We start from the raw sequence: 23318 nt of genomic DNA, 5'->3' as shown, positions 1-23318 counted from the left end.
TGTATTTTAGGTGACGGAGTATAGCTGGACACGATACTATGTCTCGTACTGTGAACCTAACTCTACGTCTTCTGAAGGGAACCTTGGGTTGGATATCAGCTTCATCCCATCTGACAATGCTAGTACTGACCATAAGTAAAGCTTAGGGGTAGAGATAACCCTGTTATACTTTATTCTTCCAACTCTGCCACCTCTTTCTGAACAGAAACTGGGATCCCAGGGGCATCTGCTACTACCTGGTTAATGTATTGTCAGCATGCCAGAATCAAAAATCCTCACTCAGGAAGAGTCTAAACTAGGAAAGATAATCAATCAAAGACAGGAGAAATCATGACAGACAGGATGGAGGCAGACAAAGGTAATAACAACAGTGAATGATACCATCACTCTTTTCTACTGAGAATATTTCAGAAGCAAAGAATAACATCTTAACAGCTTTTCTCAGAGGAAGCACCAAGTCATAGATGGTTCTGAGAGAAGTTGCAGGAGCTATTCTTCCCTAAGAAGGAAAATTAGAGTAAATTAAGGAGTCCATGGGATCTGAAGAAAACATGATATATAGCATTATGAGCTCTATTTATCTCTTTGGTTATTTTATAGATAAACTGATAGTTATACTCTTTTGTACTGCTCTAGGCAGGGGTTGCAAAGCTGTCAAGTATCTACACACTGTGTAGCCATAAGTCAGTAAGATAATTTACTAAGATAGCTGCCTAGGTCTGGTGAAAGCAGATTGCTGTTTCATGATTGGTGCATCAGAGCCTGTTTTGATCCCTTGACTATACCAGATGGGAAAGTGGAGAGAACTGGAGGCACCAAGTAACACTAGAAGCCAGAGAGCTTCAAAATGTATGAGTACTAGAGTGGTACCATAGCCACTTATAACCAGAGACTATCTCTTGGAATTCAAGAAGATATGCTTGTAGGAAGCCTCATGGCATATTCAGACTGAAATAGATATGAATATAGTATGCTCAATTCATAGTTTTAAGTGGCATTCAATGTTTTGGGATCCAGTGGTTTGAACCTTCATGTAAGTAAAATTTTCTCAAGAGAATAAACTAGTGGTAGAAATGACTGTAGGGACAGAGGAGCACTAAAATGGCATGGATATCTTCTACCCCAAGGTAAATGGGATGTATGATAATGATTTTCCTCCTATTCAGAGTGCAGCAGGAAACAGTGTGCTTAGGAAAATGGTAATAATTAACCACTCATTTAATGTCTATACAATTTAATGTATGTACATGCCAAGTGGGCCTCTCTGATGGCTCAGTGGTAAAGAATCACCTGCAGTGCAGGAGACAAGATTCTATCCTTGGGTTGGGAAGATCTCCTGGAGAAGGAAATGGCAACCCACTCCAGTATTCTTGTCTGGGAAATCCCATGGACAGAGGAGTCTGGCGGGTTACAGTTCATAGGGTTGCAAAGAGTCAGATTTGACTTAGTGACTAAACAATGACAACAACATGCAGAGTACTAAACAAAATATTCATACTTACTCATTCTGCAAAATGGTGGTTAAAAAAAAATATGGAGACATTGCACAGATGGGAAATTTTATCAGGTCCGAAATGATCTGAGGAGCCGGAAGATGTCACCTCTGCCACAAGTGCCAGAGAAGAATGTCAGGGATGCTCAGGGCAAAGCGCTTGGCACTGAGAGTCAGAGTAATGTCTATAGTCTAGCCCAATCAACCCTTCACAATGCAGAAGTCATGTAGGGCTCTATCAGGTTGAAACTGGAGACAGGGAAGGCTTCCACATCCTTTGTAAATCAGGGGGCAGGCAGATCTTTTTAAGGTTATCATATATATTCTGTGTCTTTAGTGGTCAAACACTCCTAATCTAATCCTACGCCATTGACTAAGGCTTGCCATGCCTCCCATTTAAGGATTCTGCCAAGAAAAATTCCCCAAAATATGTAACAAAGAAAGAATTCTTTTGAAGCAACAGGAAACAAAGATTAATGGAGGAATGTTTTCATTCTTATCTAAGATATTAAGGCAAAGAAAAATCAGAATTCATTTCAGAATTAAAAAGTGAAATTCCCTTTCCAGTATACAAATAATTCCTGACTTTCTTTAACAATTCCAGGAGTTGGATCTGATTCTTTTTACCCCTTATAACCTCCTGAGCAGTTTCTGGATTCCCTGCTTGATCTCCTTGGTTCTCACACCATAAACAATGGGGTTCAGAGCTGGGGGGATGAGGTGGTGCAGGATATTGAGCAGGATGGGGACATCTGGGGGAATCCTCTTCCTGGCCAGGTTAGTGATGACTAGGACCAGCAGGACTGTGCTGAAGAAGAGGATGAGGATGAAGTGGGAACCACAGGTGCTCAGGGCCTTGGCAGCAGCTCCCTCAGCTTTAATCCTTAGCACAGCTTTCAGGATAAAAGAGTAGGAGAGAATGATAAGGATGAGGTCAGAGCCCAGTAGGGTCCAGCCTGCCACAAACTGGTAGAGCCGATTGAAGGTGATGTCATCACAGGAGAGTTTGGACACAGACAGGTTAGTGCAGATGCAGTTCTTGATGATGTTCTCTGCACAGTATCTCAGTCTGGCAGAAAGGATTGGAACAGGAAGAAAAAAGAGGCCATTCCGGGCCACCACAAAGATGGCAGCCCTAACTACAAATTGGTCAGTGATGATGGAGGGGTATCATAGTGGGTGACAGATGGCCACATAGCGGTCATAGGCCATGACCATGAATGTGCAGGACTCCATGGCAAGGAAGCAATTCATGATGAACATTTGGAGGAAGCAGGCTGAGACGCTGATGGACCTGAGGTCAAACCAGAAGATGGCCAGTACCTTGGGGATGACGGTGAGACAGAGTACAATGTCCAGCAAGGAAAGGAGGCTGAGTAGGTAGTACATGGGCTCATGCAGAGAGGCCTCCAGCCAGATGGTGATCAGGAGGGTGGCGTTGGCCCCCATGGCCAGGATGAAGAGGAGACTGAGGGGCAGAGAGAGCCAGTGCTGCCAGCTCTGGTAGTTAGGGAAGCAGATGAGGAGGAATTCGGAGACTGGGGGAATGGAGTAGTTGCTGTATGATATCATGTAATGTTTTCTGATCACATTGAAAATTCAGTCCTTAAAATGTAAGACAGAATATATTACCACAGAAAGTATGCATTCTAGATATGCTCTTCACCTGTCCCAATGAAGTTTTCAAACCATCATCAATCATTGCTGACATTTAACTGAACAAACTTCATGCTATATTATGCTGAATGTTTATATTCATTAACTCATATCATCCTTTTAAAAGCACTTAAATATAACTAATATTGTTATTCTAAGTTTGCAGATAATGAAAGTGTACAGATAAAGGGGAGCAAGATAGTTTGATCAGAATTTAAAAGTTAGTATGTGAAGCCAGGACTGAGAACCAAGGAATCTGACTCTAGAGCTCTTTCACAATATTTAGCCTCAATAAGCACAGTTTAATTAAGGCTTTCCTTCCCTCAGAGTTTAGAAGGGACAGCCATACAGAGGGCTCTGTTCAGCTGACCACATGGAAGTCTTAGAAAAGCCCAGCCATTTCTGTACAATTGGACAGGGACTGACTTCAGGATTCTTTATCTTCGTAAAAGATTAGAGGTAAATATTCCTTGACCCCACCCAAGGAGAATATGTTCTTCCAACCTCAAAGAGGATTTTACTTCAAGGCATAATGTTTATCATTCTCTTACTGGATTATTTGCTGCTATTTCTCTTTGTGAAATTTGAAGAGTGCTTTCTTTGGCTTGAGTCCTTTAGAAAAGACTGTGAATTTTCTATCCTAGTGACAGAGACAGTCAGTATTGAGGGATACCAGGAGGTTACCAAAAGTAAAATAGAAAACTAGTTAGTGAGTGAGTTTTAGGCATATTAACTTCAATAGGAATTCATATACCTTGTTTGCAAAATTATCTGTGATTTCTTGTGGCCGGACCCAATGATCCCAGCATTTGGAATCTGTTCTGTAAACTTATCTGCTTTGATTCCATTTGTTTCTTGGATTGGGTACTGTCTTATCCCCCTCACTGCTAAACAGAGATCAGGGTGAACCAAGTACTAAGAAGGCTGACAACAATGAATGCAACAGTCAAAGAACAGGAAAGAGCCAGAGAATCATGGCAGGATGAAGGCAGGAGCCCAGGCAGTCTATAATCAACAGAGTTACGGTTCTTAACGATGTTTATGAGTACTATCTGACAAGTATCATGTAGGAGGGTGAAGTGTGTGCAAGGAGGTATCAGACTTTTGCTGTCAGATAAGAATTGGAAAAAGGACTTTCACTTTTTATGTCTCAGACTTCCCAAATGCAGATTTTATCAATATAACCCATACACAAACACATACACAATTTCTACCCATTGTAGGGCTTTTAAGACAAACCAAGGATTCTGAGATTAAAACAGCAATAGGGAAAATTATGTATCAACTCTGTCCTGTATTTCGATTTGTGATTAAGAAAATTACCCTATGTGAATCAGAGAAATAAGAATAGTAGACATATCCACCTTTCCTGAAAAGGCTTCTCCTTTCCAATAACTTCAAGTTCTGAATCCTCAGAGTGGCTTGATCTATTTGAACAAATGAGAAAGAGTCAGTGCCTTCTCAGTACTTGGTCTTATCATAAAGCATACAAATGTATAACATGGATTAAGGAAAAACAGTTATCTTCTGAGAGCTTAATTAATAGAGGAAAATTAACCTATCAATACTTACAATACAGTATAGTTGTGACTCTAGTAAAGACGATCTTACAAGCAACTGGAAAGAGACAAAAGTACAGATGAATGAAACAATGTGTTATGCTTGAAATGTGGACCTTAGATGGAAAGGAATTCCAATTCTGGCTTTTATACTCATTGTACCACCCTGACAGCTATTTAAACTCTTTGGTACCTAGTTTTCCCATTTATAAAACAGATAAATGATACTTAGCTTCAGTGTTTTTGGGGGGACAAAAAGGATCATTTCCTGAGATTCTGTTACCCCAGGGATATGACAAGCTAAGAGCATCAGAACAGGAAAGAAAAAGGGATAACATTCACCTGGAGAGAGGAGAGGGTCACTCTTATAGGTAATGGCAAGAGAAGAAATGTCTGCCTAGGTGGACTCAGTAATAAATAATGATGGGGTTTTCTGGGCTGGTAGATCCCAATTTCTTTGGGGAGAGGAGATGGGAGAGAAGAGCATCAGGAGACAAAGTTTACAGGCATGAAGGAGCATATGCAGCCATTCACAGCCCACCTGGCAATAGACATTGTCAGGTACATCCTAAGGAATCAACAGAGAATTTGACACAGGGAAGTGCCATGCTACAGACAGGACAAAGGAGACTTGCACACAAGCCTTTTAGAGAATCCTGAATAGTTCAAAGGAAAAATGATCAAGATCTGAACACAGGCATGTAAGTGGAGAAGAAAGGATGTATTAGAGGGATGAGGAGGACTCTTGAATTTGGTGTAAGAAAAGGCGAGATGCAGGGAGACTAGAGTTAAGAATGTCACCAAAAGTCTTTTAAGTGACATGGGAAAGAAATGTCCCTTTCAGACCTCCAATAACACTGATATAGTATAGCAATATACTTTCAGCTCCATCTTATAGTCTTTTAAATTCCTTAATAGCTGGAACCATTTTTTTTCTATATATATGTATTCTCCTCATTGAAAGTAAGGCCTCTTACTCTAAGAAGTGAGGACTTTTTGGCCATCTAGGGCATAGATTTGATTGCCAATACTCCAATTCCATTAGTTTTTACTCACAGGCTGATATTTATAAAGGAGTGGCTGCTGTGATTCTTTGTTCCAGGTGCTAACAAAGAAAACATGTTCTCTGACCATGATATATTGAATCTGGAAAGGTCAGATAATAAGATATAATAGGATATCCAAGCTCAGAAATGGCTGCCTAGAAAAAGGAATGATCATCTTGGCTCACAGATGGATTTAGACTAGGTCGGAAAGAAAAATCCTGACCCAGCCAGACACACAGCCTTGGTCTCCCAGCCATGATATGGGTGAAGGGCTTTGAGCCTAGAGTTGTTTGAAGCCCATATACTTTGTATGGCCACAGGATCTAAGTATCTTCACAGGATCAACATCTGCACTAGGCCCTATTGAAAGCATTCCATCTCCTTTTTATTCCTGAACTCGCCTCCTTTCCTCATTGCCTCCTTCCTCACATTTTCCTGGCCCCAGCTTGGACTTACCACCTCCAGAAGCTTTGCACTGCTGCTGCTTCTGGTTGTTGGGGAAAGTACCTGAACTGGCCCTTCCAAAGGCTCTACAGGCCGATTTTATGGGCTCTAGCTTCGCTGTGCCCCTTCCATCCTCATTGCTCACAGGGGTTGGTCCCTTTGTCAGACACCTGTACCCCAAGGCCCTGTGGTCTATTTCCCAATAGAGTGTATTAATTCAGCACTGTGAACAGAGTGAGAGAGAGAGAGAGAGATCAAAAGCTCTTAGGCAATCTGAATAAAGAAAAAGAAACCCCAAGAAAAGAAGTGTAAGAAAACTGAGGGATGAGAACCTTCTCAGAAAAAAAAATTTCTATAGTTGCACCTGTGGGGAAGGACAGAATAAATTACCCTCAGCAACTGTAAGTCTGTGTAGGGAGGTGACAGAGGAACACCCCCAGTGATCAAAAGAGCAGGGATCTCAGAGGAGCATGGACCACAGGCAACCGTGGGGGCAGGAAGCATTTGCCATGTGTCCCATCCATGTGATGGAAGGATCAGTGGTTTGGATCCAAGCAAGTAGCTGGGAGTGGCCCTCTTTACAAGTGAACTCATGTCCAGGATTTCACCTTCATGACTGTTCTTTGTCTGAACTGTCACTATGGTTGTAGGAAATGCTACTGTTAACAATACACATCTTATACAGAGCAACACTTAGCATTGCTTTCTTGGGAAAACAAGAGGGATTGCCACCAGTACAGCTACCACTCTGAATTGAAAATCAGACCTAAAAATAGCCTCTCCTGTGAAGGTCTTCATATGCTTCTTAGGAAAGGGACACTCAGGCTAAATGTAGGATCTTTGGGACCTTGTGCACAGGAATCACAGAGAGGAGTCCAGGTGGAGTCTGGTTCTAGGTCTCACACTCTCCTACACACAACTGCTGGAGAAGGAGATATCAGGGCAGGAAAAAAAAAGAAGAAGAAGCAGAGAAAAAGAGGAAAGGAAGATAGAAAAAAAAGGGAAGGGAGAGAAGGAAAGAGGAAGAGGGGAGATTATTAAGGAAACATCAGATCAGATTAGATCAGTCGCTCAGCCGTGTCCGACTCTTTGCGACCCCATGAATCACAGCACGCCAGGCCTCCCTGTCCATCACCAACTTCCGGAGTTCACTCAGACTCACGTCCATCGAGTCGGTGATGCCATCCAGCCATCTCATCCTCTGTCGTCCCCTTCTCCTCCTGCCCCCAATCCCTCCCAGCATCAGAGTCCTTTCCAATGAGTCAACTCTTAGAATGACAAAGCTATTGAATGATTGTAGTTAATGTTTTTATGTATACAATTGAATTTACAAAATCACACAGCTAAAAAAATGATTTTGTCCATGCTTGTGAGAAAATGAAACTGAAATATGGCAGGTTTAAATTATCTACCCAATTCATATAGCTAACCATAGCCTAGGCAGGATAATAAAGGTGACTTCCAAATATTAAAATTCAAGTCTTTTTAGAAAAAAGTGAGCGTCAGGAGGTTCTTTCTCAAGAGTATATGGCACATTGACCATTCCATCACTCAGTGAAGAGCAAGAAGAATGATGCATGGTGATCACTATATCGTGTTTATTATTTGGTAAAGTATGCAATCCATTTGGCTGAGAAAAAAAGATTGGTGCAAAAGAAAATCAAAATTTATGATTCCAAGCAAGGCAGAATTTGCCCCATAGCAGGAAAAAGAAATGAAAAGTTATAGTCTCAAGAATATCTTCTAGCTGATACTAGTCAGCTGGATAATGTAGTACAGAGCTCCTCAGACTTCTCTCAAGTAATCAACGTACCTAGGAAGTCAGGGAGCCTGCACCCACCTCACCCATGAGGAAACAAGACACATGGACCCATAAATGTCCCTCTTTTGGCTCAGTCAGCATACAAATCAATAGTTACTTTTACAGCAGTGATCATAGGTCTTTGGAAACTCTCAGCCTATTTTTCAAACAGGACACAGTTCTTAATTCTATTATAAACATCCAAGTAAATGCAACAAATTCAGTGACTTTGTTGAGGAAATCCATCAAGGTCTGTCTTCCCCAGATATAAACACCTCTAGTTCCCCTTCGCAATTAGGTCCCAACAACAGTGTCTCCTGACAGACAGCAAACTACATGAACTCAAAGACTGAGCAGAAAATCATCATTTGTTTTAATTAAATGTTGAACTCCTGAGGTCACCATGGCAGAGTGACAAGGGAGGTCTCAGGAGAACATTTACATGGTCCTGAGCTGGGGGCTGGGTCTGGGGATGGATTCAGATCTCTGCACCACATCCACTGGACTTCTATCCCTGGCATGCAGCTTACCTATGCTCCACCCAGTGCCTTCTCTTCTTCCTACTACAGGTGATGGGGATGACAGAAAACCATGGAAGGGATCTAAGTATGTCCCTCTGCTTCTCTTTCTTATGTCTAAAATAAAACATGGAGAATTACTTAATAAATCATCTGGAAGATGCAAACAAGAGGTAGATCAGGCTGTAGGGTAGACAGTGTCTCAGACAGACCAGAAAAGCCATAGAAATTTCCCAAGATTCTCCTACCACTTCTCACCTTTCTCACGCCACAGTTGGATTTTTGCTTGGCCATCAGTGTATATAAATGATAGTTCAATTCAGTTCAGTTCAGTCACTTAGTCGTGTCCAACTCTTTGCGACCCCATGGACTGCAACACGCCAGGTTTCCCTGTCCATCACCAACTCCCAAACTCGAACTCATGTCTATTGAGTCAGTGATACCATCCAACTATCTCATCCTCTGTCATTCCCTTCTCCTCCCGCCTTCAATCTTTCCCAGCATTTGGTTCTTTTCAAATGAGTCAGTTCTTCGCATCAGGGGGCCAAAATATTGGAGTTTCAGCTTCAGCATCAGTCCTTCCAATGAATATTCAGGACTGATTTTCTGTAGGATGGACTGGTTGGATCTCCTTGCAGTCCAAGGGACTCTCAAGAGTCTTCTCCAACACCACACTTCAAAAGCATCAATTCTTTGGCACTCAGCTTTTTTTATAGTCCAACTCTCACATCCATACATGACTACTGGAAAAACCATAGCTTTGACTAGACGGACCTTTGTCAGCAAAGTAATGTCTCTGCTTGTTAATAAATATGCTGTCTAGGTTGGTCATAACTTTTCTTCCAAGGTGCAATCACTCTTCAATTTCATGGCTGCAGTCAACATCTGCAGAGATTTGGGAGCCCCAAAAAAATAAAGTCTGTCACTGTTTCCACTGTTTCACCATCTATCTGCCACGAAGTGATGGGACCAGATGCCATGATCTTAGTTTTCTGAATAATTGGGTTTTAAGCCAACTTTTTCACTCTCCTCTTTCACTTTCATCAAGAGGCTCTTTAGTTCTTCACTTGTTGTTTTGGCAGCTGCCAAGTTATCCTGATGCTTTGAACTGTGATGTTGGAGAAAACTCTTGGGAGTCCCTTGGACTGCAAGGAGCTCAAACCAGTCAATCCTACAGGAAATCAGTCCTGAATATTCATTGGAAAGACCGTTGCTGAAGCTGAAGCTCCAATACTTTGGCCACCTGATGTGGAGAACTGACTCATTGGAAAAGACCCTGATGCTGGGAAAGATTGAAGGTGAAGAAGGGAACAACAGGGGATGAGATGGTTGGATGACATCACAGACTACAGGACATGAGTTTGAGTAAGCTCTGGGAGTTGGTGAAAGACAGGGAAGCATGACATGCTATGGTCCACGGGGTTGCAAAAGGTCAGACATGACTGAGCAACTGAACTGAACTGAGTAGCAAAGACTCATAGAAACCACCACTGAAAAGAGACTAGATGGTGTGGATAGCTGTCCTCTCAAGACTGATAGTGTTAGATAGACACAATCATGCAGAAAAGGAGTGTCATGGGGAAAAAGGAAATAAAAAAAGAAAGAAAAATGTTACATTATGCCAAAGAAAATTCTTATGTGTTTTGTGATGCTATCGGATAAAAATGTCTGGGGTGTGTGTTTAATTGCCAAGTGGTGTCTGACTCTTTGCAATCCCATTGGACTGCGGTCTGCCAGGCTCTTCTGTCCATGGGATTTCCCAGGCATTCTTGGGAGTCAGTTGCCAGTTCCTTCTCCAGGGGATCTTCCCAACCCAGGGATCAAACCCATGTCTCCCACATTGCAGACAGATTCTTTATCATCTGACCACCAGGGAAGCCCATTTTACATATAGCACTGTGTATATGTCAATCCTGATTTCAGATGTGCACAGCAGTGAACGTCAACTTACAGCAAGCAGTAGTGAGCAGTAGTTAGAAGCAAGGTCTTAGTTTCCCAGACCAGGAGTCCTAATCACTGAACCACATGGGGCCAGCAGTTAGAGCCAGGATCCCTAGTCTTTGCCTGCCTCATCAAGAACAAATTCAGGAGAGGAGGCAGAAGGTAAAGTAAAAGTTTATTGAAAAGTACTTGCAGAAAGGGGCACAGACGAGGTCAGAGAGAGAGTCGCTCCTTTGGGAAGTTTTAATCCTTTATAAGGGGGCAGTTTTCTGGGTCTTTGTCCTCTCTGAGGCCAGTCATCTTGCTTTGCCCCCCGCCCATGTTAATCTGTTTCAGGACCCTCCCCTGGGGTGAGCATGCACACCTTTACCAAGATAGATCTCAAAGTGAAGGCTTCTGGGAAGAGCAAGACTCATTATGGCCTGGAATTATTCTCTGACTTTTGACTCCAGGGAGCCTTTCTGCACATGTATAGTGTCTCCCTTGTCCCAAAAGAGAAGGAAGGGGAGATCCCTCAATCCTTTACTCAGACAGAGTTTTTGCCTCTCTTTGTCCTTGCCTTGATTATTCCCTTGACATGTTTACAGGAGACAAAGACTGGCTATTTACCCTGTTTCTGTGTTACTTCCATTTTGGAGAACAAATGGGAGGCTTGCTCATTGTAAATTTCTCAACTGGAGCCCACCTATCTGTTGCCTCAGGAAATGCAAAGGGAGGCTGGCTATGATGTCCAACTTGGAGCCTCTCTACCTCCTATCTCAATCCCAGTCTCTCAGTTTATCCCTACCCCCACTTTCCCCCTTGGTAATCATATGGTTGTTCTATATTTAGTTTATAAAATAACCTCAATAATGTTCTCCATAAAGGCTATACCAATTTACATTCCTACCAACAGTATAGAAGGGTTTCTTTTTCTCCACGCCCTCTCCAGCACTGACTGTTTGTAAATTTTTGATAATGGCCATTCTGACCACTCTGAGGTAATATCTTATTTTTGTTTTATTTGAAGGAGATGAACATTTTTAAAGCGTATGCTTCAGCAATCAAAACCCAATGCCAGGCACTTATATTATAATCAAAAAAGCTACCTGTCAGGTGCTTACACTACACAGTGATTCTAGCATCTGGAATTGACCTAGTACTAACATATCAGAGGGCTTCCCTGGGTAGCTCAGCTGGTAAAGAACCCTCCTGCAATGTAGGATACCCCGGTTCGATTCCTGGGTTGGGAAGTTCCCCCAGAGAAGTCATAGGCTACCCATTCCAGTATTCTTGGGCTTCCCTGGTGGCTCAGTGGGTAAAGAACTTGCCCACAGTGCAGGAGACCTGAGTTCCATCCTTGGGTTGGGAAGATCCCCTGGAGGAGGATGTGGCAACCCACTCCAGTATTCTTGCATGGAGAATCCCCATGGACAGAGGAACCTGGTGGGCTACAGTCCATGGGGTCGCAAAGAGTCAGACACAACTTAGCAACCCAGCATATACATTTCCCAATATAGGCTTCCTAAGTGACTCAGTGGTAAAGAATCTGCCTGCAGTGCAGGAGACGCTGGTTCAATCCCTGGGTCAGGAAGATCCCCTAGAGAAGGAATTGACTACCCACTCCCATATTTTGCCTGGGAAATCCTATGGACAGAGGAGCCTGGTGGGCTACAGTCCATGGGGTCGTAAAAGAGTCAGACAAGACTTAGTGACCAAAACAAACAACATTTAGAAAACAATTGCTGTAAATAGCTTGGCTTTTAGAGAAAGCTTTTGGTAAACAATTAAAATAGTTGTTGACCCTAATATTTTATGAGCAGGGAACAGGCTACAAATACAGTACCTCCGAAAGAAGTCACGTGCTCCAATGCCTGCTTCATTTAATGTCACTGAGGACAACCCCCCCAAAAGAAGAACAAGGGGACATAGAAAACAATGGTCAGGAGATCCTCTCCCAAAGAACATAACCAGTATCTAGTTAGGGATCTTCCCCAGCTGTCAGGAGGTTAAGATGTGATGCCTGCCCCCAAAGCATTCCAGCATTACCATTGACAAGTTTCTGTGAAATGTACCCCATGCTTCACTTTCAACTTAGACTCTTAATGGCTAGTACCCAGTTTCTGCTCCACCATTAAATATGTGATGAAAGAAGGAAGATGATGGTCCAAGAGGAGCCACATCAGGACTGATGAAGAAGACCACACATTCCTGGTGATCTTGGACTCTGTGCTGCCTTCAGTGACTAAATGAGAGTTTGGGTAGCCTCACTTGGAAAGAGTCAAGTATGTGTTACATGTGAGAGTCTCTCATATCATTTCTCTTAAGAAAGAAATATTTAGTCACCCTGCCTCTCCTCTAGGCAGCTAGATTTATGTGAGGATTCTGGCCAACACAATGGTAAAGAAAATGATGTAAATCTCTCCCAGATTGGCCCCTAAAATATCCCGCAAGATTCTGCACACTGTCTCCCTTCACTGTGTGACACATTCATGCTCAGTCATTCAGTCGTGTCCAACACTGGGCGATCACATGGACTGTAGCCCACCAGGCTCCTCTGTCCATGAGGATTCTCCAGGCAAGAATACCGGAGTGGGTTGCCATTTTCTTCTCCAGGGGATCTTCCCGACCCAGGGATCTAACCCACTGCTCTTGTGTCTCCTGCATTGGCAGGTGGATTCTTTATCACTGAGCCACCTGGTAAGCCTCAGTGTGTGAAAGTCAGATGCAGAAGGATCTGTGAAAGTCTGTAAGGCCTTATGATGCAGAATACCCAAATATGACAGAAGCATGGGTCTACATTTTGCACCTAATATCTCTTTCCTTTGTTGTTGTTGTTCAGTCGCTAAGTCATGTCCAACTCTTTGTGACCCTATGAACTGCAGCACACCAGGCTTCCTTGTCCTACAGTATCTCCCAGAGCTTCTCTAACTCATGTCCATTGAGTCAGTGATGCCGTCCAACCATCTCTTCCTCTGTCGTCCTTTCATGTCTAAATGACGACATGAAGCAAAGCCCCCATGCACTGAAATCAGGATGTGAATGAGAAGTAAACAAATTGTGTTAAGTTCCTGTGGTATTTTTATTGCAGTAACTAACTTTATGGGCATTTATTAATTCAATATAACATGGATTTTGATGTGCACTGCCTCTGCTATCTATAATTTAGAGCATGAAAAACTTCAGAAAACCCTACAACTATCTAATTAAAGTAGAAAAAAATGTAGATCAATCCCTAGACAATATAGTAAGAAAACTAGATTAAGTAGCAAATATGCCTAATTTCTCTCTCTTCACTCTTGTGCCTGGTAGTTGAATGACCATTAGTATTTTATCTTTTAACTCAGTTGTCTCTCCTGCAAATTTTCAAAAATGATAATTCATGGTATTTTGACCAAAATCTCTCTGAAAGTAGTTTACCTCTTGGTAACCATCTATGCTAATCACTACTGTGCTAATTACACATGAAGCACTCAATAACTAATTTTTGGTTGTATAGATGAAGAAATGGGGGGAAAAGTTACTATTTCATATAGTCCTTAGCAAAATACACCTAATTTAGAATCTTATTAAATATTATGATACAATATACCCTTATCAATGTTGTAGTGGAAAGGAAAAGAGAAGAATGAATTTTTTTTCTTTCCTTTTCCTAAGAACAGAAAAGATAAACAGAACAGTGAGTAGGCCTGAACATTCAAAGGTTTTTTTTTTTTACTTTAACCCTTCAAACTCTGCATGTCTGTAACTCAGTTTGCTTTTCTGCTCCCCTAACTCTGCAAGAGCTACATTTTGCACCTAATATCTCTTTTCCTTGTTGTTGTTGTTCAGTTGCTAAGTCATGTCCAACTCTTTGTGACCCTATGAACTGCTTCCTTGTCCCACAGTATCTCCCAGAGCTTCTCTAACTCATGTCCATTGAATCAGTGATGCCATCCAACCATCTCTTCCTCTGTTGCCCCTTCTCCTCCTGCCCTCAATCTTTCCCAGCATCAGAGTCTTTTCCAATGAGTTGGCTCATCACATCAGGTGGCCAAATTATTGGAGCTTCAGCTCCAGCATCAGTCCCTCTAGTAAATATTCATGGTTGATTTCCTTTAGGACTGACTGGCTTGGTAACCTTGCTGTCCAAGGGACTCTCAAGAGCCTTCTCCAGCACCACAATTTGAAAGCATCAGTTCTTCGGTGCTCGGCTTTCTTTATGGTCCAGCTCTCACATCCATACATAACTACTGGAAAAACCATAGCTTTGACTCTGCAGACCTTTATCAGCAAAGTGATGTCTCTGCTTTTTAGTACACTGTCTAGGTTTGTCATACTTTTTCTTCCAAGGAGCAAGCATCCTTTAATTTCCCCTTGTAGTTCTTCTGTTTTGCATATCAGAAAAAAGGCTGCCAAGCCACTGAACTGCCAGACTCAATAACTGGGTTTCTGACTCCAGCCTATGACTATTTTTGAAACAATGCAAGAAGGAGACACCATCCTAACACCTTTGTTCTCCATCACTGACTCTTGACTGCAAGCCCTCATCTTATATAAGCCCCTAGACTTCTCATGGAGACGGGGCACAGTTCCTGAGGCACGAGCCTACCCTGTTCCCCTCTTGGCAGACTAAGAATTAAAGCCACCTTTCTATTTCCTCCAAACTCAGTCTCCATATTTTTTATTTGACTTCAGTGGGCAGAGACAGCCAAGATTTAAGCCAGCAACATGAATATCTGATTCATGTGATTGATTTGATATTGTTCTTAAATGTCACTGAAATAAAGGAAACCAGACTGTAAATTATTGTATCATTTTATTTTCTAATCTTTCAACCCCCTCCCCACCCCCACAGACTTCTGAGCAGGAAGTACAGTATTTTTGTCTCAAATCTACCCTAGCCCTCCAGCTGAGTACTGGAGATCCCAGGAATTTTTCAGAGTTGTCAGTTTCTTTTTAAGAATGAGAAGAGGTTGAGAACCAAATTCACTCCAATATTGCTATTCCTACTTATAGCCACAGGGGGGCACCGTTGACATGTCAACAACGAAGCATTTCTTTACTCCTTGCAGTAAGGCTATCCTGTTTAGACTCCTTGGCTGCACAGTCTTGATGTCCCACAGTCTGCCTTTGAGGTCATACCTTTCATGGTTAACACCCGCATGCTCAGAGTACACCCCGAACACACTACAGTATCAAATGGCTATGTGCTAAGAGGCTCCCAAACTCCACTTTATGATCTGTGGAAATGTAGTTTTGCTCCCTTAACAATGTTTAGGTCTTTGTTTTAAACATTGATCACCAGCATACACTCTCTTTCCTCCAGATTAATTCCAGGAAACTTGTTGCTTTCTCTTGTCGCTGAATCTTGATTTAAATCTGCCTTGTTCCTAGAGAGCGGTGTTCAGCGGTTTCAGATCTTTCTCAAAAGACTCTGTGTTCCTTATATAAGTGTGACTAACCTGAGTGGCCTTGACAGATCAACTTTCTCCCGCTCCTCTTGTTCTTTGTACACCCCCTTCTAGTACAACTGGACCACAGTTAGCAAAGTGACTCTTCACAGATCTTCTCAGTTAAACTGAAAAAAAAAATCTATATCCCTCCATTTTATTTATTTTTTTCTCTCAGTTTTATTGAGATATAATTGACATATAGCACTGTATAAGTTGAAGGCACACAGCAATGACTTGACTTACATATACTGTGAAATGATTACTACAAAATTTTAGTTAACATCCAACATCTCATATAGATAGCCAAAAAAATGAAAAACAATTTTTCTTTGCGATGAGAACTTTTAGGATTCGTTTTCTGAGCAGCTTTCAAATACAACACAGAGCAGTATTAACTATAGTCATCACGTTGTACATTGCACCTCCAATACTTATTTATAACTGGAAGTTTGGACATTTATACCCCACCAATTTAAAACTCCTTTAGTTTATGCCACTTCATTCTATCCACTCAAGACAGCGCTCAAAGATTTCTACTAAGTACCTTTGCAATGCTATGATTACTTTACAGCTGAGTTGTGTCTGCCTTTCAAGACCAGGCTCTTTGAGTTACCCTGTTCCTCCATTCTCTTTATCTACACGTAGATTCACCCCAAAGCCTGTCTTGGTACCACTGTGTCTCGTTCATTGAACCACTTGCACTGGGCTTGACAATTCTGAGAAACTGTGGTCCTCTTAATCTTAATCATCTACAAAAGACTCTTATGAAAATTAAATATTATCATGCATTAAAACTGGAATATTGCAAGCATTCAAAATATTTGAGCTTTTAATTTCATTAATATTACTATAATTATTATCAGTATATCTGGACATTGAAATTATTAGTATCATATTAGGCAAGAGGTGTTGAAGTTGGCCCTTCTGTCTTCTGAGGAACAGTAGGAGATGATGGTGGAAAAAATTATTTGGGCAGCCATGAGATAGAGAGAAGTCCTATCAAAGAATTCCTTTTTAAAAATGACAAATACTGAATCACATCTGTGGCTCTGGCTTGAGAAAATGAGAGCCAGGTCTGGGGGTATGAAGATCGCTATCTTGCAGAGATGTCATTTTTCCTTTCAAACTGTTATTGAGTGTGGCTTTCTTTGGAAGAATCTGCCCCTGGAGCCCAATATCAGCATTGACTTGCAGTTATTTTTATCCCCATAGGGTGGAGCAGTGGATCTCCATTCCTGTTACCAGCTTGATATCAAATTCTTTCATAACTTTGACAGCTGCCCCTACAGCATCACGTCACATCTCTTCACCTGTCTGCCCTGTAGGACTTGACTCTGTCTCCAGCCCACTGGGTGGCATCCTATACTGCAGGGATTGTATAACTGTCCTTCAGGTGATCCTAAGTTTTCAGACTCAAACATTTGGAGCTGTGCCAGTAATTACTTCTTGTCACTCAGAGCTACACCCTCCCATCCAAACATCTTGTGATGCTGGGGCTTAGACTCTAGGACTCTGGGTCAGCTGGATCCCTCTCAGTTTTTACCTACAGAGAGCAACAGACAAAGACTGGAAGGTGGAGGCGGTGGGGGGTAAGGTGGGATACTTGTTCCTTCCCCTTTCATCAGTATCCCTCAGCAATGACTCTTCATTCTGGCATTGAAATTGGTTTTAGCTTCCAGGATTGGTTGGTTGGTTGCTTTGGATTTTGTTTGGGTTAGAGTTTCAGAATTCCCAGAATCAAGTCAGCCTCTCTAAACTCCTTCAGAGATACCAGCATCAGGATAGAGTCCTTGCTCAGAGGTCTCTGTCCCAGCCCTAAGGGCACCTCCGCGGAGCCCTTGTGACACGAGTACCAGTCAGAGGCTGCTCCCCTCCTCAGAGCTGCGAAACCCAGTTCAGCAAGCCCACCGCCAACCTGCTGGCTCCTAATGACCCAACAATTCCCAAGTATAAGGTTCTTCCCTCAGGTACTATCCCTGTGTTACTTCAGCATCCTCTCTTTTTCCCTCTTTTTTTTTTTTTTTTTAATTTTCATGTGTGAGTCGGACACGACTGAAGTGACTTAGCAGCAGTCCAATACTTATTTAATCAAGTGCTTACTTTAAATTCTCTAAAGGTAATCTGTGAGATTTATTTTCTCCTGAATGAACCCACTTTTATCCACAAACGTGACACTTCGCTCTATCTTTTCACCTTCAACTAGAGCTCTTGAGATGAATCAACAGATAAGACCTGCCTTTCAGTTCACTGCATGTGCCGCTTAAACCCATGGGGACATAGCCAATTTACTGTCCTGATTCCCCAATTTCTTACTCCATTCATATCCACTCTCCCCCCACCTCAAACTATTTCCTCATTCTCTAGACTCCCTGAGGGCAGTGAGGCTGTTGAGGACATAGTAAGAGGTTAGCACTGATTTATTATTATTATTATGAGTGCTCTTTTCCTATGGTCCTGCAGGTTCTTTGTCACAGGACTCTGTCTTTTCTGAGAACTCATCCCTCTCATAATAGGAGATACAGGCAGGAAATATCCATGGAAATCCAGAAGGACAAAACACAGGCAAGGGTGGGACATTTCTGTAGAAAGACACCAGGCTCTAGAGCCTGGATTTTAATGTCTGCTCTGTCATATATCTGCTATATGTATATATATATGATCTCCAGTAGTTTTTTCTCTTAAAATCATATTTTTTTATACTATGTAAAATGGAAGTAGTAGTAGTAGTAGTAGCTACATGAATGTTGTGAAGATTAAATTGTTTCACTGTAACTGCCCAGGACCAAAGCAGTTGCCCAAGAAAAATGAGTTTCTTCCTCTTGCCTACCCTCTCCTGAGCCAGGCAAGAACAAAGGCAGAAACCAGGGTCAGGCTTTTCTCTAGCTCATGCCTGGGAAAAATCACTGAGAAGGAAGGGCAGATAGAATTCTAAATCTGTTTTATAAATTCACATCCCTCTCTGCAACAGTTTCTGAATTCCTTGCTTTATCTCTTTAGTCCAAACCCCATATACAACAGGGTTCAAGGCAGGGGATATGAGGTGATGAAGGATATTGAGCAGGATCAGGATGTCCATGGGGACACTTTCTGGCCACATTTGTCAACACAACGAGAAGGATGGTGCTGAAAAAGAGAATGAGGATGAAGTGAGAGCCACACATGCTCAGAGCTTTGACTGCAGCTCCCTCGGCCTTGAACTTGAACACAGCTCTTAAGATGAAGATGTAGAAGATGAAAACGAGGATGAAATCTGAGCCTAGTATCATCCAACCAGCCACAAACTGGTAGATTGTGTTCAGGGTGAAATTGTCACAGGAAATCCTGGACACAGACAGGTTGGCACAAATGCAGTTCTCAGTGACATTTTTCCCACAATAACAAAGCCTGGCAGCAAGAATGGGAATGGGTAGAGTGAGAAGGGCATTTTGTATGACAATGAAGGTACTAGCTTGGCCACAACGTGGTTAGTGAAGATGGATGGGTACCTCAGTGGGTGGCAGATGGCCACATAGCAGTCATAGGCCATGACCAAAAATGCACAGGACTCCATGGGGAGGAAGCTGTTCATGATGAACGTCTGGAGGAAGCAGCAGAGAAGCTGGTGGACCTGAGGTCAAACCAGAAGATGGCCAGGACCTTGGGGATGACAGTGAGGCAGAGCACCATGTCCAGCAGGAAGAGGAGGCTGAGCAAACAGTACATGGGTTCATGAAGAGAGACCTCCAGCCGGATGGTGATCAGGAGAGTGGCATTGGCCCCCAGGACCAGAAGAAAGAGGAGACTGAGGGGCAGGGACAGCCAGTGCTGCCAGCTCTGGTAGTTAGGGAAGCAGATGAGGAGGAATTCAGAGACTAAAGGAGTGGAGTAGTTGCTGAGTGAGGTCATCCAGTGAATCCTGAGCTGAGAAGTCTTGTCTTGACTATTTGCTTGGTCAGATACAAAAGGTAATTTTGTTTAATTGATTTCAAAAATATAGCTCTCACTCTGTAGGTTGCTAATGATATATAGAAGGAGGAAAATTCCAGGCAATATCCTAAAGATAGAGTGGTGGGACTTGACAATTAACGCTGCTGCTGCTAAGTCACTTCAGTCATGTCCGACTCTGTGCAACCCCATAAACGGCAGCCCACCAGGCTCCTCTGTCCCTGGGATTCTCCAGGCAAGAATACTGGAGTGGGTTGCCATTTCCTTCTCTAGACAATTAATGCTACAGTCTATGAAAGAGAAAAAAAGAATCAGTGTAAATGCTAAGATGTGAAAAGAGAATAACGATAGGTAGTAACCTCACAATTTAAAAATGTGCAATAAATTAAGTCAGTGTTGTACCAGTTTAAGAAAACAAAAATGATAATACTGTAAAGGAGAAGTTGCTTTCTCCATGAAAATTTTAAGGAACATAGGATCAACTTGTCAGCTAAGCAAAAGTCTAATAATATGAGAATATGAATGGTCATTAAATTTTATTGAAAGGGTGTCATTAGTGACCTGGACATGGATAATTCATTGGACTGGTGGCAATAGAAACCAGAATGAAAGGAGCTGAAGATTCAATAAGTGAGAAAGTGTAGATAGAGAAGGCTGACTACATAACTAAAAGGCTCATTCAAGCTTGCAGGTAAAGGAAAAGGCAAGACAAGAATGAATCATATTGTAGCATGCCTATTTGGGGAAAGGTTACAAATTCAGATGGAAAGTAAGATAATTGAAGTAGTTGTTTATTAAGAAAGCAACTTTTTTTCTTTACTATTATCATTTCTTTGTAATTTTTTACACATAGATTTTGTACCTCTTTGTCTCCCTCCACCCTACTCTGAAATATCTGAGGACTGACAACATGCACTTTTCACTGATATACATCAACATTCTCTAACGCCCCATAGATTCTTAACAAAAGCCTATTGCAAAAAACTGGACCTTAGTGTTTTACACAGATGGAAAATTTCAAGGAAGGAGAGTGAAAGTGGAGAATTAGCCAGGGTTTCAGTGCTGAAGGAACTTGGAGGAGGGGAAAGGAGAAGCTCTGATCAATACTACAAATGGTGGCTATATTTAAAATGGATAACCAACAAGGACCTACTCAACAGCACAGGGAACTTTGCTCTGTATTATGTAGCAACCTAAATGGGGAAAGAATTTGAAAAAGGATGCAAGTATAACTTGAATTGGCTCAGTGTTAAAGAACCTGCCTGCAACACCAGAGACATGGGTTCGATCCCTGGGTCAGGAAGATCCCCTGGAAAAAGGAATGGCAACCCACTCCAGTTTTCTTGCCTGGAAAATCCCACGGACAGAGGGGCCTGGTGGACTACTGTCCATGAGGTCGCAAAAGAATCAGACATGACTCAGCACAGCACACACACATAATTTGAATCACTTTGCCCAAATCTATCACACTGGTAATCAACTATACTCCAGCATAAGATAAAAAATAAATTAAAAAATTTTAAAGAAAAATGTTTTAAAAAAAATACTACAAATGGTAGTCACTGAGGGTTTTTATGGTGGACTTCAGGGGATGGACAGAGCATGCCACACAATGCATGTTAGAACCTGGAGGCTCATTCACGCCACTGTCTGCAGTGCTGCTCAAGAGCCTGTCCCTTGGTGAATGGTAAAACCCTAGGCTAGGTCTCTGACTTAATAAATATTTTGCCCTTGCCCTAAAACAAACTCAGAATCACTCTATTGTTCCTGCTATGTTAGTACAAATTTTCTTGAATTTCCTTCAGCTTAAAATATTACCAACTTATCCATACAAAATCTCATCTCTCTGCACCCAGCTTTCCTGTTCTTCTTGACCTTCCTCCTCCTCAAGTTTTCTCATCCCTGTTGAGTGCCCTTCTTTGCACTTTGTCCTTTTCTAGCATTGTTTGACATAATATTTATACCTGTTCATGCACCTCCTCAAAGGCTACTTGCTGATCAATTCTCCTCTTTATCTGCTTCTATTCATCACTTGTTCACCATTTACTTGTGAAAGGGTTATTGCCCAAAACTCATCAAGTCCAAGGTACTTGCCTTTAGCTACCCAGTGTTATCACTTGGACTCTAAGCTTATTAAAGTCCAATTCAATTTCTTCACTGTTTAACATTGGATAGCAGGTAGGAGGAGAGAAAATCTGGAATGGGAAAGAAGAAAAGGGAAGCAAATTTCTCGATGTTCTAATAAGTGTTAAGTATTGGTACATGGAATAAAAAATAATTTAAGGACTCTAAAGCTGGATCGACAATATTCACTGGTATATATCAGGCATCTCGCATATACCAGGCATTCTTCTGAGAATATCATATCTATTCATTTATTTCATAGAAACACAATGTCAAAAACAAAACTGAGAGTCTTTCTCAACTCCGTTTCAATTAGCCCTCTGGAGTATCTTATCCAATTCAGGGCACTATGGATTTGGAAATTCTTTGTCAGACTGAGATAAAGTCATAGGAAGTTAAAACATAATAAAAGGCACTGACCCCCTTTGTGGGGTTAAGTAATTGTTACAAAATATAGATGTGTGAAGAGTGAAAAAGTTGGCTTAGGAGGAGGAGCTAAGATGGCGGAGGAATAGGACGGGGAGAACACTTTCTCCCCCACAAATTCATCAAAAGAACATTTTAACGCTGAGTAAATTCCGCAAAACAACTTTTGAATGCTGGCAGAGGACATCAGGCACCGAGAAAAGCAACCCACTGTCTTCTAAAGGAGATTTTTAATTTATGCTTTTTGGTATTTGTTATCAATTTTGTACCTATATCTTCCTTATAATTTCTGTGACTTTGTTTGTTTTTGTTTTTCTCTTCCTTTTCCTTCTTCTTTTCTTTAACATTTATTTTTGAAATTCCAAACTCTAGATTTTTCATTTTTGCTTTTGGGTATTTGTTACCAATTTTGTACCTTTAAGAACCCAATCTTCAGGACCCATTTTTCACTAGGGAGCGAGATTACTGGCTTGACTGCTCTCTCCCGCTTCGGACTCTCCTTTTTTTCCACCAGGTCGCCTGTGTCTCCTCCCTAACCCCTCTCTACTCTACCCAACTCTGTGAATTTCTGTGTGTTCCAGACGGTGGAGAACACTTAGGGAACTGATTACTGGCTGGATCAGTCTCTCTCCTTTTCATTCCCTCCTTTTATCCTCCTGGCCACCTCTGTCGCCTTCCTCCCTCTTCTCTTCTCTGTATAACGCCGTGAACATCTCTGAGCAGTCCAGTTGTGGAGTGCACATAAGGAAGTGGTTACTGGTTAGCCCGCTCTCTCCTCTATTCCACCTCATCTCATTCGGGTCACCTCTAACTCCCTCCTCCTCTTCTCTTCTCCATGTAATGCTGTGAACCTCTCTGGGTGACTCTCATGGTGGAGAAACTTTTCATTTTTAACCTAGATGTTTTATCAATGGTGCTGTATAGAAGGAGAAGTTTTGAGACTACTGTAAAAATAAGACCTATAACTGGAAGC

General features: G+C 41.9%; 2 pseudogenes; both read right to left on the bottom strand.

Moving 5' to 3' along the window:
- OR56A4P (olfactory receptor family 56 subfamily A member 4, pseudogene) lies at positions 2123-3112 on the bottom strand (annotated as a pseudogene).
- LOC787332 (olfactory receptor 56A1-like) lies at positions 18733-19964 on the bottom strand (annotated as a pseudogene).
- Between the last annotated feature and the right edge of the window lie 3354 nt (positions 19965-23318).

The sequence above is a fragment of the Bos taurus genome, chromosome 15 (genome assembly GCF_002263795.3).
Source record: "Bos taurus isolate L1 Dominette 01449 registration number 42190680 breed Hereford chromosome 15, ARS-UCD2.0, whole genome shotgun sequence".
Taxonomy (NCBI): domain Eukaryota; kingdom Metazoa; phylum Chordata; class Mammalia; order Artiodactyla; family Bovidae; genus Bos; species Bos taurus.
Note: the sequence above shows the minus strand (reverse complement) of the source record. Positions and strands in the feature narration are given on the sequence as shown.